The 20,785-nt window shown below is 41.5% G+C and overlaps 1 long non-coding RNA gene across 1 annotated transcript in view; it reads left to right on the plus strand.

Annotated features, from left to right (window-relative positions):
• LOC138918453 (uncharacterized) overlaps nt 1-20,514 on the plus strand; it is a 31,408-nt gene extending 10,894 nt beyond the window's left edge. The window contains exon 2 of the long non-coding RNA XR_011427863.1: nt 20,271-20,514. This is a non-coding gene — a long non-coding RNA (uncharacterized lncRNA). The remainder of the gene's footprint in view (nt 1-20,270) is intronic.
• Nucleotides 20,515-20,785: the final 271 nt, after the last annotated feature.

Below are 20,785 nucleotides of genomic sequence, written 5' to 3' on the forward strand. Positions count from 1 at the left end.
GCCACAGCATGGTGTGCCAAGCGGTGTCATGTCCACAGCTCGGATCCGAACTGGTGAACCTTGGGCTGCTGAGAGGCAGAACATGCGAACTTAACCGCTGCGCCACCTGGCCAGCCCCTCTTGCTTGCTTTTTAAAAGAGCATCTATTCTGGGCAGCATGAGCTCTGCATGCTCTGTGTCATGGACTGAATGTTTGTGTCCTCCCCAAATTCATATGTTGAAACCTTAACCCCTAGCGTGGCTGTATTTGGAGATGTGAGGGCTTTAAGGAAGTAATTAGGTTACGTGAGGTCATAAGGTGGGGCCCTGATCCAATAGGATTCATGTCTTATAAGAAGAGACACCAGACAGCTCTCTCTTTCTCCTTCCCTCTTTCTCTTTCCCCAGGTGCACGCACCGAGGAAAGGCTACGTGTGCACACAGCAAAAAGGGGGCTGTCTGCAACCCCAGGGCAGAGCGCTCACCAAACAGCAACCCTGCTGGCAACTTGATCTTGGACTTCTCAGAAAGCCCAAGAAAATAAATTTATGAAAAATAAATGTATTTATTTTTACTTTGAGAAAATAAATTTCTGTTGTTAAACTACTCAGTCTGTGGTCCTGCTTTAATAGCCTGAGCAGATAAATCCACTCCGAGAAATGAGGACAGGCAGAAGGGCTGGGTTCAGAGCAGCCCGGGACTCTTGCCTTGTCCCGCATCTCTGACCTGTCCCGGCCTCAGTTTCCTCATGGGTGAAATAGCTTTTGTAGGCTTGTTAATTATAACCCCCCAAACAAATGATACTCTGGCAGATGGGGACATTTTGGATGAGGCTTTCCTGCCCAGAGGCTGCCCTAAGCAGCCTTTATCCCTCTTACTCTTACTCTCTACTCAGTGGGGACGGAAACGTGGATTTTGATTATCTGAGGGAGCTCGGCAAACATAGGCAGATGGCTTCTGTTCTCCAGGTTGCATGCTTTCATTTCTCTTTAGACTCAGGTGTAAATTAAGGATATAAAATGTTCTCTTAGGTCCTTTCCAGATCTAAAACTACTTTTTCCCTGACAGTATTTCTTCTTTTTACTCATCTTTATAAAAGACATCATTTTTTAAGGGAAAGGAACCAAAAACCAAAAACCAAAACCAACCACATGAAAGCAGAGCTTTCCTGAAATGTCAAGGAAATACGGTACCTGCAGGTGTGTGGCTGTGTATTTACCTGAACATGCTGTACTGGGTATTAGGAATATGAAGACAAATAACATGGTCCATAGTTCCCAGGGTTTAGAGTCACTAGAAAATGTTCAAATAATTGGTTTTCCTTTTTATTTTAAGCTTAAAAAGAAAAACAAATGAAATATAGAAGTGATTTGTTTTCCTACTTTCCCTATCTCACTTATAGAGCATAGCTCACATTTTAAGCCTCTGGGAAATAAAAGCAACAAATGCCAAGTATGTGTTAACAGACTGAGCACAATGTCTGACTCACACTCTAAGTGCAGGCATTGTGCACTCGTGAGAAGTTAACACGCGTTGATATATGAACTCATCTAGCACACGTCAAGAGGGCTCACGATAGCAAACAACCATCACAGCTACTAAACTCAGCAAAAGCTAATTGCCAGTGCGGAACTAGATGGGGTGGTGATTGTATAACGTTGCGAATATACTAAATACCACTGAATTGCACACTTTAAAGTGGTTAATTTTGTTATGTGAATGTCACTTCAAAAAAAAAAATACCAACACAGCTAATTGCCAGTTGGATCAGACGTTGGACTAAGACGTGCTTAAATACCCGAGATTCAAGGCTGAGAGTCACTACTGGAAAGGAGGAAGGGATCACAGGTTAAGGCCTGAACATAGCTGTGTGTCAGTGTGGTAGGGCTTCATGTCCAGTGAGAACCGAGGTGGGAGGAGCATACTTTCACACCAGTCTGCAAACTTCAAGGAAGCACATAGAGACTTTAAAACCCTAGGCCTAAGAGGACTGTTAGACAAAGAGCCCGTGCTCATCCACTCCAGCCTGACCCCAAGGTGCAGCTCCCGAGCTGTGTGATGTGGGGAAGTGGATTCACAACTTTCTTGACTGTGGCTGTCTACCTCTCTCAGAGTTACTCTTTATTTAACTTTTACCATACGGTAGCATATTTCACTCTTGCCTCATCACCCCTTTTTTTGCCCAATCTATAATGTTTTCTAGGTCTGAAATACCTGGCAGTGTGCAATGCAATATTACTCTTATCACATTGTTGTTACCCTTTGCAGGTCCTCTGAAAACACCTTTACTTTAATGTAATGCTTTCTTTTCACACATACAGACACACCTCCTTCTTTCTCTTGGATTCCCACTAGCTAGGGGATCAAGCCCTGGGAATTTAATCACCCAGCCTCGTTGGCCTTGTGTCTGTGGCTTTGGTTACATCATAATTTCCTTTCACCTCATAGTATATATTTTCTGGCCAACTGTCTTGCTTCTTCTTTTCTATACAATTGTGGGAAGAAGATGGGACTGACTTGTCTTTAAGCTCTTGTTTCTTTTCTTTGAGGAAATGCTCAGGATTTCTTCTTAGCTCCCTCAACAGCTAATTTCTTTCTGGCTCAACAACCCTGACTTGTCAGTGCTCACAAAATGGGACTTTCTCCTGTGTCTTCATCCTCTCCTTATCATTCACACTCTGATGTTTTACTTGTTGGTTTGTCCGTCCCCCTCTCCGCCTGCAGGAGAAATGGGGCTGTGGTTGGATTTTGTGTGTTTATTTCGTTAACCTTTGTTCTTGTCAGTTCTTGTTCCCCAAGGGTGTTCTGTGACTCTCAGTGAATCCAAATGCATTTAGGTTTGTGACTGCCCTTGAATACACAAACCATTGGATCTATGGTTCACATCCTGACATTGCCACTTACTCGCCTTTTGATTCTGCACTAATTTCTTAATAGCTATTTAGCACAGTTGTGAGAATCCAATAAGGTTATGCCTGTGAAGGCATAGAGCATATATCTGGGGGATAGTAGGTGTTCAATAAATATTTGTTAGATTTAGAGTAAAATTGTTTTCATCTCATGAAATATTTTCTCTAATCTGAATCTCTGACTATGAAAATTCAACTTAAACAGGCATGCAAGAAAATAGTTGTTGTGGTGGGAACATAAATCGGTACAACTTTTCTGGAGAGCAATGTTACCACATGTGTCAAACATTAAAACTATATAAATGTGGAGTGACATCAGCATCATCATAGAGTGAGCTCTTACCTTAGTCTCTTCCCCCTAAGATAGAATGAAAAGGACATTCACCCAACACAACAGATGTCTGAGAGATCCACACAGCCATATGTCTGAAGGTGGGGGTGCTGGAACCCCCCAGAAGGCAGTGGAAGGAGTTAAAGGGATTGCCTTTCCCTCCCATGCAGCAGAGACCTAGGGGTGGGAACTCACAGTGGCCAGCATGTGACCCTGAGAGGAAAAGGGAGAGAGGCAGCTCTCTCTGGGAATGCTTGTGCTCTCAGAGCCAGTGGGAAAGATCCATACTGAGGTGTCTAAGCAATCGTAGGGGTGTCCACACCAAGGCTGGGCAGACAGTGAGTGCAGAACCAGGATGCAAGGGATTGTGCACACAAAAGAAAGTACTCCTCCCAACTGCCTGGCGCACCAGCTCAGCCTGACATCCTGAGCAGGGGATCTCCATCAGAGCACATGTGCATCTGTTTGTAAAGCAGTGGCAGTGAGCAGGCAAATGCAAACATGCCCTATTAGCATAGCTTCCAAAGGACACACACAGCTGCCAGAGATCACATTGGGCTCAGAATGCACAGCTCCTGCCCCCCACCCAGTGGTGGCAGGTGGAATCTGCAATCAGAGATTACCACTATGTTAAAGCACAAATCCACCCCATCAAACAGTATGAAGAGGTATATTAATACTCCAGACCAGAAGTAAAATGACAATCACCCAGAAAACAATCCTGAAGGCACAGAAATTTACCAATCTAAATGACAGAATTCAAAATAGCTATCATAAAAAAAACTCAATGAGTTACAAGAAAATACAGGAAGGAAGTTCAATGAAATCAGGAATAGAATTAAAGAACAGAGAGAATTCTCCACAAAAGAGATTGAAAATATAAAGAAAAAACAATCAGAAATGTTAGAGATGAAAACACAATGAATAAGATAAAGAAAAATCTGGAGTCCTTAAAAACAGAGCTGATAATATGGAGGAAAGAATTAGCAATTTAGAGGACAGAAACATAGGAATGCTCCAGATGGAGGAAGAGAGAGAGCCAAGACTAAAAATAAATGAATAAATTCTCTGAGAAATGTCTGATTCACTTAGGAAACACAACATAAGAATTATAGGTATTCAAGAGGGAGAAGAAGGGGAGAAAAGAGCAGAAAGCTTGTTCAAAGAAATAATAGCCGAGAACTTCCCAAACCTGGAGAAGAAGGTGGAATTACAAGTAAAAGAAGCTAATAGAACTCCTAATTACATCAATGAAAAGGACCTTCTCCAAGGCATATAGTAGTAAAACTGGCAAAAGTCAATGACAAAGAAAAAATATTAAGGGCAGCAAGGCAGAAGAAAATAACCTACAAAGGAGCCCCTAACAGACTTTCAGTGGATTTCTCAGCAGATACCTTACAAGCTAGGAGAGAGTGGAATGATATATTCAAAATTTTGAAAGACAAAAACTTTCAACCAAGAATACCCTAACTGGTGAAAACATCCTTCAGATATGATAGAGAAATAAAATCTTTCCCAGATAAACAAAACTGAGGGAGTTCATCGCCACAAGATCCCATCTACAAGAAATGATCAAAATGACCTCACACCTGAAAAAAAAAGAAAAGGTTTACAAAGCCTTGAGCAAGGAGATAAATAGGCAGGCAAAATCATAAAGTTGCAGCTATCAGAACAGCTTAGCAAACGTTTAATTAAAACATTAAAGATAAAAGGAAGTAAAACATCAAAAATAAACATAACCACTTCATTTTAACCATGAAATTACAAGAATAACTTAGTTGGGGAAGAAGAAAGGGATGGAACCTGCTTAGATTAAGGAAATAAGAAGCTATCAAATAATGGACTATCTCATCTACGAGGTGTTTTATACAAACCTCACGGTGACCACTAAACAAAATTTGGAACAGAGACACAAATGATAAATAAAGAGAAAACTGAGAAAACCAGTGAGAGAACCACCAAACTGAATTGGCAGTCCAAAATACATGGAATGAGAAACAAGGGAAATAGAGAACAACTGGAAAACAAATGACAAAATGGCAGTATTAAGCCCTCATATATCAATAATGACTCTAAATGTAAATGGTTTGAATTCTCCAAATACAGAGAGGCTGGATGGATGAAAAAACAAGACCCAACAATATGCTGCCTCCAGGAAACACATCTCAGTTCTAAAGACAAACACAGGCTCAGAGTGAAGGGATGGAAGATGATACTCTAGGCTAATGGTTAACAAGAGAAAATAGGTGTTGCCATAATTATATCAGACAAAGCAGACTTCAAGTGAAAAAAGGCAATGAGTGACAAAGAGGGCAGTATATAACGATAAAAGGGACACTCTACCAAGAGGACATAACACTTATAAAATATATATGCAACTACCACAGGAGCACCAAAGCACATAAAGCAACCATTAACAGACCTAAAAGGAGATATTAACAGCAGCACAATACTAGCAGGGGACCTGAACATCCCACTTATATCAATGGATACATCATCCAGGTAGAAAATCAACAAGGAATAGTGGAATTAAATGAAAAACTAGACCAGATGGACTTAATAGATATATATATAGAACACTCCATCCAAAAACAGCAGAATACACATTCTTCTCAAGTGCACATGGAACATTCTCAAAGATAGACCATATGCTGAGAAACAAATCAAACCTCGATAAATTTAAGAAGACTGAAATCATAGCAAGCATCTTTTATGACCATTATGCTATGAAACTAGAAATCAACTACAAGAAAAAAGCTGGGAAAGTAATAAATATGTGGAGACTAAACAACATGCTACTGAATAACCAATGGATCATGGAAGAAATTAAAGGAGAAATCAAAAAATATCTGGAGATGAATGAAAATGAAAATACACCATATCAACTCATATGGGATGCAGCAATAACAATCCTAAGAGGGAAATTCATAGCAATATGAGCCCATCTTAACAAACAAGAAAAATCTCAAATAAATAATCTTAAACTACCCTAAAAAAACTAGAAAAAGAAGAACCACCAAAGCCCAAAGTCAGCAGAAGGAGGGAAATAATAAAAATTAGGCAGAAATGAAAGAAACTGAAGCCAGAAAAACAAGTAGAAAGGATCAATGAAACTAAGAACTGGTTCTTTGAGAAGATAAACAAAATTGACAAACCCTTAGCCAGACTCCCTAAGAAAAAAAGAGAGGAGGCTTAAATAAATAAAACGAAAAATGGAAGAGGAGAAATTACAATGGATACCAAAGAAATATAAAGGATTATAAGAGAATACTATGAAAAACTATACACCAACAAATGGGACAATCTAGAAGAAAAGGATAAATTCTTAGACTCATACAACCTCCCAAAATTGAATCAAGAAGAAATAAAGAATCTGTATACACAAATGACAAGAGATTGAAACAGTAATAAAAAACCTCCCAAAAATAAAAGTACAAGACCATATGTCTTCTCTGGAGAATTCTACCAAACATTCAAAGAAGATTTAAGACCTCTCCTTCTCAAATTATTCCAAAAAATGAAGAATACGGAACACTTCCTAACACATTTTTTTTTTTTTAAAGATTTTTTTTTTCCTTTTTCTCCCCAAAGCCCCCCGGTACATAGTTGTGTATTCTTCGTTGTGGGTTCCTCTAGTTGTGGCATGCGGGACGCTGCCTCAGCGTGGTCTGACAAGCAGTGCCATGTCCACGCCCAGGATTCGAACTGACGAAACACTGGGCCGCCTGCAGTGGAGCGCGCGAACTTAACCACTCGGCCACGGGGCCAGCCCCCCTAACACATTTTATGAGGCCAACATCACCTTGATCCCAAAGCCAGACAAGGACAACACAAAATGATATAGGCCAATATCACTGGTGAACATAGATGCAAATATCCTCAATAAAATATTGTCAAACCAAATAGAGCAATACATTAAAAAGATCATACACCATGATCAAGTGGGATTTATACCAAGGAAGCAGGGATGGTTCAACATCTGCAAATCAATCAATGTGATACAGCACATTAACAAAATGAGGAATAAAAACCACATGATCATCTCAACAGACACAGAGAAAGCATTTGACAAGATCCAACATCCATTTATAATTTAAAAAAAAAACCCTCAAGAAAACTGGTATAGAAGGGGGTCAACCCAGTGGCATAGTTAAGTTTGTGTGCTCCTCTTTGGCAGCCTGGGGTTCACAGGTTTGGATCCTGGACATGGACCTACACACCACTCATCAAGCCACACTGTGGTGGCATCCCACATACAAAATAGAGGAAGATTGGCACAGATGTTAGCTCAGGGACAATCTTCCTTAAGCAAAATGAGGAAAATTGGCAACGGACATTAGCTCAGGGTCAATCTTTCTTACCAAAACAAACAAACAAAAATGGGTATAGAAGGAAAGTACCTCAACATAATAAAGGCCATATATGAAAAACCCACAGTCAACATCATACTCAACAGGGAAAAACTGAAAGCTAACCCTCTTAGAAGAGGAACAAGACAAGTGTGCCCACTCTCACCATTCTTATTCAACATAGTACTAGAGGTTTTGGCCAGATGCATTAGGCAAGAAAAAGAAATAAAGGATATCCAAATTGGCATGAAGAAGTGAAACTCTCACTGTTTGCAGACGACATGATTTTATATAGAGAAAATTCTAAAGAATCTATCAGAAAACTCTTAGAAATAATAAAAAAACTACAGCAAAGTTGCAGGGTACAAAGTCAACTTACAAAAATCAGTTGCATTTCTATACTCTAATAATGAACTAACAGAAAGAGAACTCAAGAATACAATCCCGTTTACTATCTCAACAAAAAGAATAAAATTTCTAGGAACAAATTAAACCAAGGAGGCGAAAGACCTCTACAATGAAAACTATAAGACACTATTGAAAGAAATCAATGATGACATAAAGAAACGGGAAGGAATTCCATGGTCATGGATTGGAAGAATAAACATAATTAAAATTTCCATACTACATAAAGTAATCTATAGATTCAATGCAATCCCAATTGGAATCCCACTGACATTCTTCATGGAAATAGAACAAAAAATACTAAAATTCATATGGGGCAACAAAAGACCCCAAATAGCTAAAGCAATACTGAGAAGAAAGAACAAAGCTGGAGGCATCATAATCCCTGACTTCAAAATATACTAGAAAGATATAGTAATCAAAACAGCACGGTACTGGTACAAAAACAGACAAACAGATCAACAGAACAGAATCGAAAGCCAAGAAATAAAACCACACATCTACAAACAGCTAATCTTTGACAAAACAGCCAAGAACATACAATGGAGAAAGGAAAGTCCCTTCAATAAATGGTGTTGGGAAAACTGGACAGGCACATGCAAAAGGATGAAAGTAGTCCATTATTTTCACCATACACAATAATTAAGTCAAATTGGATCAAAGACTTAAAGGTAAGACCTGAAACCATAAAACTCCTAGAAGAAAATATAGGCAGTACACTCTTTGACATCAGTCTTAAAACGATCTTTTTGAATACCATGTCTACTCAGGCAAGGGAAACAAAAGAAAAAATAAACAAATGGGACTTCATCAGACTAAAGACCTTCAGCAAGGCAAAGGAAACTGGGAACAAAATGAAAAGACAACCCACTAACTGGGAGAAAATATTCACAAATCATATATGCAACAAGGGGTCAATCTCCAAAATATATAAAGAAATCACACAACTCAACAACAAGAAAACAAACAACCTGATCAAAAAGTGGGCAGAGGCTATGAACAGACATTTTTCCAAAGAAGATATACAGATGGCCAATAGGCACATGAAAAGATGTTCAGCATCACTAATGATCAGGGAATTGCAAATCAAAACTACAGTAAGACCTTACACCTGTCAGAATGACTATAATGACCAAGACAAAAAATAAAAATTGTTGCAGAGGATGTGGAGAAAAGGAAACCCTTATACACTGCTGGTGGGAATGCAAACTGGTGCAGCCACTATGGAAAACAGTATAGAGATTTCTCAAAAATTTAAAAATAGAAATACCATATGACCCAGCTATCCCGCCACTGGATATTTATCCAAAGAACTTGAAATCAACAATTCAAAGAAACTTATGTGCCCCTATGTTCATTGCAGCATCATTCACAATAGCCAAGATGTGGAATCAACCTGATTCATCATCGACTGATGAGTGGATAAAGAAGATGTGGTATATACATATACAATGGAATACTACTCAGCCATTTGCAACAACATGAATGGACCTTGAGGGTATTACATTAAGCGAAAAAAGCCAGACAGAGAAAGATAAACACTGTATGATTTCACTCATATGTGGAAGATAAACACATGGACAAGGAGAACAGATTAGTGGTTACCAGAGGGGAAGGGGGTTGGTAGGTGGGCCTAAGGGGTAAAGGGGCACATATATATGGTGACTGACAAATAATAAGGTACATCTGAAATTTCAGAATGTTATAAACTATTATGACCTCAATAAAATAAAAAACATATCTATAAACTCTCTATCCCAGCAATTCCAATTTGAGGAATTTATATTAAAGGAATAATCGATCTGGAGAAGATCCAAGATGGCGCCGTGAGTAGTCCTCTTTGTCTCTCCCCCTTTGAGTCTACAATTATTTGGACACTCATCGCTTAACAAAGGATATCCAGATAGCGTCTCAGGACGTCTGAGAGACCCACGCGACTATACATCGGAAGGCAGACGGACTTCCCTCCGGGAGGAGGTGGAGATAGGTGAACACTCTCCGACCCCGACCCAACAGCCTAGTACCTGCAAGTGGCTTTCTTCCAACAGATGACCCCAGAAGATCAACACACACCTAGGGCAGGAGCGAGCACACACCAGAGGAGCAACGGTGGAAACAGGTGACCAGAACCCTACCTAAACCCCCTGCAATTACTCCTAAATGCAGAGGGAAACTCTAGAGTTACACACCTGAGCCCATGGGGAGAGTCTCACCCCACCATTGGCGGGGAGATCCCGCCTGGTGTCCATGGCTCCCGGAGGGTCCCAGAGAGAATCACAGAGGGCATGGTGGCCCCCTGGCTGCCACTGCCTGCACGGCCGGGCAAGGGAGTGCCGGAGATCTCAGATAGGACTGGGGCTGGGTGAAGCTCCAGAGGCCAGCTCCATGCCCCGGAGGGGAAGCTCCAGAGTTCTGCCTGGGCAGCAGACAAAACTCTCTGTCTGCCATTAACAGAGGGGCCATTCCCAGCATTCACAACTCTGGAAAAGTCCCAGAGAGAATCCCAGAGTGCGAGGCGACCCCCAGCTGCCTTTGCCCGCCCCCTGGGGCAAGGGATTGCCGGAGATCTTGGAGAGGACTGGGGCTGGGTGGAGCTCCAGAGGCCAGCTCTGTGGCCCGGTGGGGAAACTCCAGAGTTCCGCCCAGGCAGCAGACAAAACTCTCTGTCTGCCATTAGCGGAGGGGCCACTCCCAGCATCCACAACGCCGGGAGGGTTCCGGAGAGGAGAATATCAGGCAGGGCAGCAGCTGACCAGCTACCACTGAAATCAGGATCTCCAGCTATCCCCCAGTCAGGGCAAAGGGCTCCCCAAGTTCCTGGGGAACAGGACTGGGGCTGGGTGGAGTTCCAGCGACCCGGCTCTGCAGCCTAGGGGGAAACTCTACAGGCTCACAGCAGCCTCAGCGAAAGCCTCTGCACAGCACTAGTAGGGAGCACCCATCCGGCAGCCACAAGGCTGGAAGACCCCGGGACAAAAGTAGCATAGCTAGGTGAGCTAACCACAGACTGTAGAAGATGCCAATAGCTCTGCTGCGACCCATAGTGGACAAGTGAGATTTTGTGGGTGCCAACAGTGACAGAGTGGCAAATATAAGTGATCCTACCCCTGGCCACTGGAAAAGCCCATAACACCATTGCAGACCCCAAGGAGGGAGCACGTCTAGGTGGGCTGCAACAGTAGGCACCAGCAGCCTGAAGCCCCCCCGTGACGGCCCCCATGGCAGAAGAGGGAATCCAAAGGACCACTGTGACTACGAGGAGGGGCCCAGGCCCAGTTAGCAACTGCGGATAGGGTTCCTGGTCAGTGCAGTATAAACAGCTGCTCCCCCACCACACCAGCAGAAACAAGTGGAAGGAGCAACTAATCTCTATCTCCATGCTGAGGCACAAATCTACAACATCAAGCAATATGAAAAAATACATTAAATCTCCAGAACAGAAGGAAAATAACAAATACACAGACAACAATCCCAAAGAAAATGAAATATATAACCTAAATGACGATGACTTCAAAACAGCCATCATTAAAATACTCAATGAGTTAAGAGAGAATTCAGATAGACAACTCAACGAGTTCAGGAGCTACGTCACAAAAGAGTTTGATACGATAAAGAAGAACCAAACAGAAATACTGGAAATGAAGAACACAATAGAGGAGATTAAGAAAAATCTAGATGCACTGAACAGTAAGGCCGATAATATGGAGGAAAGAATTAGCAATTTGGAAGATGGGAATATAGAAATGCTGCAGGCAGAGGAGGAGAGAGAAGTAAGACTAAAAAGAAATGAAGAAACTCTCCAAGAATTATCAGACACAATTAGGAGATGCAACGTAAGAATTATAGGTATACCAGAGGGAGAAGAGAAGGAGAAAGGGGCAGAAAGCCTATTCAAAGAAATAATGGCTGAGAACTTCCCAAATCTGGTGAGAGAGATGGATCTTCAGGTGACAGAAGCCAATAGATCTCCAAACTTTATCAATGCAAGAAGACCAACCCCACGGCATATATTAGTGAAACTAGCAAAAGTCAATAACAAGGAGAAAATACTAAGGACAGCCAGGCAAAAGAAACTAACCTACAAAGGAACCCCCATCAGGCTATCAGCAGATTTCTCAGCAGAAACTTTACAGGCTAGAAGAGAGTGGAATGATATATTCAAAAATCTGAAGGACAAAAACCTACAGCCAAGAATTCTCTACCCAGCGAAAATATCCTTCAAATATGATGGAGAAATAAAAACTTTCCCAGATAAACAAAAATTAAGGGAGTTCATTGCCACAAAACCTCCTCTTCAGGAAATCCTCAGGAAAACCCTCATTCCTGAAAAATCCAAAAAAGGAAAGGGGCTACAAAACCAAGAGCAGAGGAGATAAGTAGAAGGACAACAACAGAGAGTAGCAGCTCTTCATCAGAACAGATTAAACCAGGGGACGAGAAACAAAGGAAATTGAAGAAAACCGGAAAACAAGACATAAAATGGTAGTGGTAGGCCCCCACATCCCAATAATCACTCTAAATGTAAATGGATTGAACTCCCCAATCAAAAGACACAGAGTGGCAGGATGGATCAAAGAACAAGACCCAACAATATGCTGCCTCCAGGAAACACACCTCAGCCCCAAAGACAAACACAGACTCAGAGTGAAGGGATGGAGAACAATACTCCAAGCTAATAATGAACAAAAGAAAGCAGGTGTCACTATACTAATATCAGCCAAGGTAGACTTCAATGCAAAACAGATAAAGAAAGACAAAGAGGGGCAGTATATAATGATAAAAGGGACTCTCTACCAAGAAGACATAACACTTATAAATATATACGCACCCAACACAGGAGCACCAAAATTTGTAAAGCAACTCTTAACAGAACTAAAAGAAGACATCAACAACAATACAATAATAGTAGGGGACCTCAACACACCATTAACACCAATGGACAGAACATCCAGACAGAAAATCAACAAGGAAATAATAAAATTAAATGAAAAATTAGACCAGATGGACTTAAGAGATATATATAGAACACTTCATCCAAAAACAGCGGGTTACACATTCTTCTCAAGTGCACATGGAACATTCTGAAGGATTGACCATATTTTGGGAAACAAAGCAAACATCAATAAATACAAGAGAGTTGAAATAATATCAAGCATCTTTTCTGATCATAATGCTATGAAACTAGAAATCAACTACAAGAAAAAAGCAGAGAAAGGTGCAAAAATGTGGAGGAATAATTGATCTGCACAAAGATTTTGCTGTGAGGGTACTCACTGAAGACTTGTTTGTATTCACAAAATATTGGAAACACTGAAATCTTTATCAGTAGGGGATGATTAAAAAGATGATGGCAAATCCATAAAAGGAATAGTATACAGCTATTTAAAAAGTATTACAGAAGACTATGGAATGATAAGCATGATGTGCATGACATTTTAACTGAGAAAAGAAGGTTAAAAGACACTTGGATGTTTAATAGACAAAAATTAATCTTGTGTATTTAAAAAATAAGAAGTCCTGATCTCCATCCACTTGCCAAATATGTTCTACCCATAGCCACTACCACAGTGAATGGCAACTCCCTCCTTCCAATCACTCAGGACAAAACTTTGGCATCATCCTTGATTGTCACAGCCCACATCCAATGCAGCAGCAAATCCTTTGACTCCTCCCTTCAAAGTGTACCCGTAATCTCAGCCTCACCCGAGTCATTGCTATTGTTCTAGTGCCAGCCACTGTCATCTCTCAGCTGGATGAGCACACAGTCTTCCTGCTGGACTTCTTGCTTGTATTGCCTCACAGGTAACTCTCAACATGGCAGCAGAGTGACCCTGTTAAGGCATTAAAACTCATCACGGAGCTCCTCTGCTCACAGCTTCCAGTCTCACTCAGAGTCAAAGACACTTAACATGGCCTTCAAAGTCCTCCACACTTTGGCTCTCCTCTTACCTCTCAGATTGCTTCTCTTACTGCTTCTCATTTCTTGCTCCCTCGACCTCAAACACACTTCTCATTTCTTGAATACACCAGGCAAATTCTTACTTCAGGGCTTTTCTACTGGCTGTTCACAGATATCTGCATAATTCCTCCCTCAATTAAAAAAGCTTCCAGTCTTTGCTCAAACCTTCTCAGTGATGGCTACCTTGACTGCCTTATTTAATATTGTATCTTGCTGCCCCACCGTGAGCTCTCTTGATCATCTTTCCTGGTTTTACTTTTCTCCCATAGATTTATGACTTTCTAACTAGCATTTTCATAGATTTATGATGCATATTTTTTCCACAGTTAAACATTTCTGATATTGAGATGCAACTGACAATTGCTCTTGTTTTCCAATTAATTGGCAGCTTTTTTCTTTTATACTGGTGCATAGAATGATGGCACAGCTTACAGTTGATGGTGTGATGGATCACTTGCACAAACGATTGGGATTATTCCCTCCTTTGTGTCCACCCCTCTTTCATTTTGTAGCTCCTCTATTTCCCTTCCTGCTTGGTGTCATAGCTTGCTTTGATCAATATATTGTGGCAGGAGTCACAGGCCAGTTCTGAGCCTGGTTCTCAAGATGCCTCATGCACTTCTGTTCTCTCTCTTGGAACTCTGCCTTTGCCATATGAACAATCCAAGCTAACCTGCTGGATGATGAGAGACAAATGGCCCACTTGCCTCTATTGCCCTAGTTGACAGCCAGAAACCCCTGAGAAGCAGAGCTGCCTTGCTGATAGGCAGCTGCTATGGATACATGAGCAATCTCAGAAGAACCACCCAGCTAAGCCCAGACAAAATTACTGTCCCACAGAATAGTGACCTAAATAATGATTTTCACTTTGATGTGTTTTATTATGCAATAATAGATAACTGATACTGATGGTGTCTGAAATTCAACGAAATACAATGAATAATTTTCTTGTTATTTTAAAGTATATTTTCCTCCAAGTAAAACATAAGTTTTTTTTTGCCTCTTTTGTTTTACTGATATGTGCGTCTCCTCCACCTAGAGAGCTCAATGAATACTAGTTGAATGTCTTGCATGGATGCAAGTATAGGATAATCCTATTTTTCTTAAAGACTGGAAGGACATATGCTGAAGTCTTCACTATAGTTAGTGGTGGAATTACAGGTGATATATTTTCTTCTATTGTTTACCCATAATGTCCAATTTTCAACAATAAACATGCATTCCTTTTATTAAAAAATCATTTTTGATGTACTTAAACTTTGCAACAATAAAATTGTAACTCACCTAACCACGCCCCTTAGGGAGTGATGCCTCCTCATTGCACAGTGTAGCCTTCAGTTATTTTTCTATTCCTGGCATCTGGAATTTCCAGGGTTAATGATACAACCATTTTAACTACCAAGAGAAAAGTATCAAGTCTGAACAACTTCCTAATTTAGGGCTTGGGTCTACTGAAATTGTTGTTACCCCAAATGTTTTTCTGATCTGCTGTTTCAGTTCCATATATGCTAAAATTTAGTTAACACCTGTCCTTAGTTTGAACTGATCACTACAGTTCTAATTTGCAGCTATTAGCACATCAAAATGGTGTCTGCTATCGGAAAATCAAGAAACGAGTTGTGTTTACTTTTTAGTACTCAGGGTTAGTATTTATTTGTTGAACATTCTTTCTACATAACTATAAAAGCCAGATTTATACTAACTAAACAAAGCCCTTGGGTTGCAGAGGGTGGTGGAGCTAACATACTCACAACCTATTTGTTTCCTGTTGATGGATGTTCATCATTGGTGAACTTTAGCCAATGTGTAGGCACAACAGTTGTAATTCCTTTAAATACTCTGATGTAAAGATTAGAGTGCTTTATAACAATTGAATGTTTTCTCTTCTTCACTGACAATCCAGTTGTAATAAGTTTAAGGCATTCTTCCCTGCTCCATCCTTTCGTCCCAAAACATTTGCTAAGCACCTCTTCACTTTTAGATGTAGTGCCAAGTACTATAGAGAAAAATGTGGATGAGAGAAGATCAGTTCTCTCAAGAAGCTCCGATGTGATGAGACAGGCATGTGAACACATAATTGCCCTATAGCGAGATGAGTTTTAATGGTAAATAGCTCTAAATAGTACAGTGGTGCACAAAGTACAAATGACCCAGTTTTCTCACTGCAGGTGGAGGTGGGAGTGGTGAGCAAAAGATTCACCAAGATGGGGGACAGCCCTGTGGCCAAGTGGTTAAGTTTACGTACTCTGCTTCAGTGTCCCAGGGTTTGCTGGTTTGGATCCTGGGCGCGGACCTAGCATGGCTCATCAAGCCATGCTGAGGTGGTGTCCCACATAGTAGAACTAGAAGGACCTACAACTGGAATAGACAACTATGTACTGGGGGTCTTTGGGGAGAATAAAAAGGAAGATTGGCAACAGATGTTAGCTCAGAGCCAATCTTCAAAAAGAGAAAAAAAAAAAAAGATTCACCAAGACAGAGATGTGGAGATGAGCTAGTGGGGTCTTTCATGATGAGTAGAACTTGACTGGGTGGAGGAAGAGGTACTGGGGAAGGAGAGGGAGAGGGGCATAGGTAGCAGGTGAGGCAGGAGAAAGAGAACAGGGACATAAAATATCTTAATTAAAAAAATAACACCTTTACTAAGATATAATGGTTTGAGCTGGGTGCAGTGGCATTTTGGTGTCTGTTGTCTCCAGTCTCTCCTGGGGCTGACCAGTGGGGCCCAGATGTCATTGAGCTGGAGGGACAGTTGCCAGCTGTGCAGAGGTCCCTTCACTCAGATCCGCAGCTGCACTTGGCAGGACTAGAAAACTCTGTCTCACTTCACATATCATAGAATTCACCCTTTAAAAGTGTATAATTCAGCAGTTTTTAGTATATTCACAGAACTGTGCAACTATTACCACTATACCATTTGAGCACATATTCATCATTTCAGAAAGAAACCCCACACCTGTTAATAGGCACTCCTCACTCCCACCTGTCCCTCGCCCTTGGCGACCATTAGCCTACTTTCCATTTCTTCAGAGTTGCCTCTTCAGAACATTTCATATAAATGGAATCATACAGTATGTGGCCTTTGGTAACTAGCTTCTTTCACTCAGTGTAATATTTTCAAGGTTCATCCGCATTGTAGCATGAGTCAGTACTTCATCTCCTATTATGGCAGAATACTATTCGATTGTATGCATATAGCAAAACATTTTATTCATCTATTTATCAGTTGATGGACATTTGGATTGTTTCCACTTTTTCGCTATTATGAATAACGCTGTTGCAAACGTCTGTGTACAGGTTTTTGTGTGGACGTATGTTTTCAATTCTCTTGGGCAAATACCTAGCAGTGCAATTGCTATGTTGTGTGGTAACTCTATGTTTAACATTCTGAGGAATGCCAAACTGTTTTTCAAAGTGGTTGCACCATTTTAAAATCCCACAAGTAATGTTTGAGGGTTCTAACCTCTCCATATCCTCTCCAATACTTGCTATTGTCTGCCTTTTTATTTTAGCCATCCTAGTGGGTGTGGAGTGGCATCTCATTGATGCTTCGATTAGCATTGCCTAATGAGTAAGGATGTTGAGTCTTCATGAGCTTTTATATTCATTCTTCTATCTCAATGTACCTGTCTGCTTAGCTTTTTAATACACAAATGCTTCTCTGGGTTTTAAAAGAGATAAAAATTAACTGATTCCCTTCCAACCACAGTCTTATCTCTGGCCTTCCATTCTCAGCCAAAGTTCTCTAAAGAGTTAGCTCTATTTGTCTGGCTTTTCCTTGCCCTACACTCACCCCTCCACAGGCCACCATGTTGCACAGCTCCCGATGGCACCATTCCCTTAGAATACAATGAGATCGGTGCCCCTCAGAGTAGTGTAGTAGTAGCTGCCCTGCTTCTCACTCCCCACTCCCCTTGCAATCTAGCTTCTAAAATCCATCACTTTTTGGAAACTGCACCTTCTCCATAAGGCAGAGCTCCCAACTGCTCTCTGGAATGCTGAGAATAGGTTAGAAGTGAGCCAAGCTAATGATCGCTTGGTCTTCAGGGCAGTCAGGTAGGCCCTGGGAAGAGAGAGCTTCTGGGGTGGTTGCATCCGGCCCTGGGCAGACTGCCTGGTTACCTCTTGGTATTATACAAATATCATTTTCTACTCTGCCATGAAAAAGGGTTGAGAAGTATTGCTAAGGAAACTAATAACTTCCATATTGCTAAATTCAACAGAGTTTTTTTTTTTTTTAGTCTTCAATGTACTCTCTATTCTTAGCTTTCACAATACAGCCCTCTCCTGGGTCCTTTCTACTTCTGCAGCTGCGGCTTTGTCTCATCTCTTGTGCATTTCCTTCCCTACCCAATCACTATAGGTTGAGGTTCTTCAAGGCTCAGTCCTAGACGCTCTCCTCTTATTCTATCCTCATCTCAAGCATTCTCATCCATCAGTTAGTTCCTGAATGTAGAAGACTAACAGATTTAGGTTTCCTCTGGGCTCCAGACTAATATATCCTGCTGTGTGCAGAGGTCCCTTGGATGTGTCAGTTACCTCAAAAAGAACATGTCTAAAATTCAATTCAGCATCTACTTCCACACCTTCAACTGGCTCTCTTCCGTGGTTCCCTGACTCAGGGAGTGGGAGGGACCATTATCCTCTTCTGTAAGAGGAAACCTAAAATCGTCCCTGACAACTCTTGTCAAACCCCTCATGTTCAAGTTCTGTTGGGAATAGCTCCTAAATATCCATATTCCCCATCTCCACTATCACTACCTGAGCTTTTCTACTCTCATTTCTTAGCTGTACTGCTTTCCACTTCTATCTTCTCAGCCCCACCCACTCCACTCTCTACAGTTAGCCAGAGTGGTATGAAAATCTGATCACCCCCTGCTTAAAACCCATCAATTACTCTGAGGATAAAGATAAACCACTGTTCTGCCTAAAAGACCCATCTAGCTTGTCTATCTCTCTGGGTCTCATATATTCCTTTCTCCACACTGGTCAGATTTCAGTCCCTTGGGCTAGCCATGTTCCCTTCCACCTCTGAAGCTTTGCACAAGTTGTTCCAAAAAATGCTCTTTTCTTTGTCCAGTTAACTCCTACTCATCCTTGTAATCTCAGCTCTGGAATCCTTCCTTGACCTCCCTGTCGCCATCAAATTCCCCTATTAGGTTCTCCCATAGTACCCTGTGTCTCTCCTTTATAAGACTCATCGCAGTTGAAATGTTATTTGTGCAATTATTTGACTAATGTTTACCTGCCACTAGACTACAAACTTCAGGAGCCAGAGGGTTGGTTTATTTGGTTTTCTATCATATACTTAGTACCCAACTGGTTCCCAGTGCATTATAGGTGCTTAGTAATTATTTGTGGAGTGAATGAATGAATGAATGCCATACTAAGAAGTTTGAAATTTATCTTTTGGGTTTCATTGAAAGAATATAAATGGAAAAATAAGATTATTTGAATTTTAAAAAGAAAGCTCAGCCAGCACTTTTGAGACAGAATAGGCAAGTGTTGAAAGGACCAGTTTGAAACTGTGACAACAGTGCAGTTGAGAAATGATGAGAATGCAAACCAAGGCAGTACCAAAGAGGTTGAAGAGCAGAGGATGGGCGTGACGATGTTTAGAAGGTAGACTCCATAGAACTTAGTGATCATTGAGGTGGCTGCCTGGTTGGAGACGAGCACACCGACTAATCCAGCGTATATAGGACACTGGACTTGTTTGTAGCAAGAGAGAGTGGGCTAGGTTTTGGATTTGATGGGTTCGAGGTCCACATGAGACATGCGGGGGGATGTCTAACAGGCAGTCTTACATTTTCAGCCCTTTTTATGGTGGCTTCTTCTCAGTCTCTTAACAAGCTCCAGGCTCGCTCTTTTAAAAACAAAACACTTGTTGGAGCCTTAGCACCCTTGATCTACTCCTCCTCTTAACAAAACATCTTCGAAAGGGCAGGGGACACATGCTCTGCCTACATGCGCTTACCTCCCGTTCACCCCTCTGCTCTCTTCGCATCTCCGAAACTGCTTTCAATAAGGCTTCCAGAAATCAAATCTAGTGCACCCTGAGAGACTGAATATACAAATGAACGATGCCAAACTATATACAAAAATAGAACTTTGGCCAACAACCTGCAGCAACCAGGTCAGAAAACCAACCCCCTTGTCTACAAGGAACCACCCGGGAAGCCACCCTGCTGTAGGTCAGACTTGAGGAAGAACCAGATTGCTATCCTCAGTGACAATTCAGAAACTAAACAATAACTTATGTAACAATCAGCCCCAAATGGCTAGGACTTGATTAATAACTGACAGCTTCCCTATTTTTGTCCCTGCTTCCAATTTAGGACCAACCAGAGAAGCCAAATATGCATCGCAACCAACCACATGGGATGCCCCGCTTCCAGATAGCCCACCTGCAGATCCCTGACGCCAACAGCCTCCAGACAGGGCACACCTGGAGCCTGCCCTTTTCTACTCTAAAGCTTCCCCACTCCTCTGCTGCCTTTGGGTCTCTGCCAAAATGCAGGTGATGGCGGCTGACTCCCTTGCTGCAGCAAGCCCTGAATAAACAGCATTTGCCTGTTCTCATTTCATGGGTCTTTATTTCCACAACCCTTCATTTTTTATCCTAGGAGGTCACTCAGCTGCATTTAACACTACTCATCACTCCATCCTTGAAATCACCTCTTTCCTCATCTCCTGAGCCCCAACTTCTGATTCACGGTCCCTTGTGTCTATGACACTTTGCTTCCTTCAGGATCTCCTCTGTTAGGGGCCTCCAGGGTTGCTTTCCCACTCTTCCCCTTGACTCACATTCATAGCTCTCCTTGGGTGATGACATTCATTCTTTAAGGTTTCA

This window comes from Equus caballus, chromosome 17 (assembly GCF_041296265.1).
Source record: "Equus caballus isolate H_3958 breed thoroughbred chromosome 17, TB-T2T, whole genome shotgun sequence".
NCBI classification, from domain to species: domain Eukaryota; kingdom Metazoa; phylum Chordata; class Mammalia; order Perissodactyla; family Equidae; genus Equus; species Equus caballus.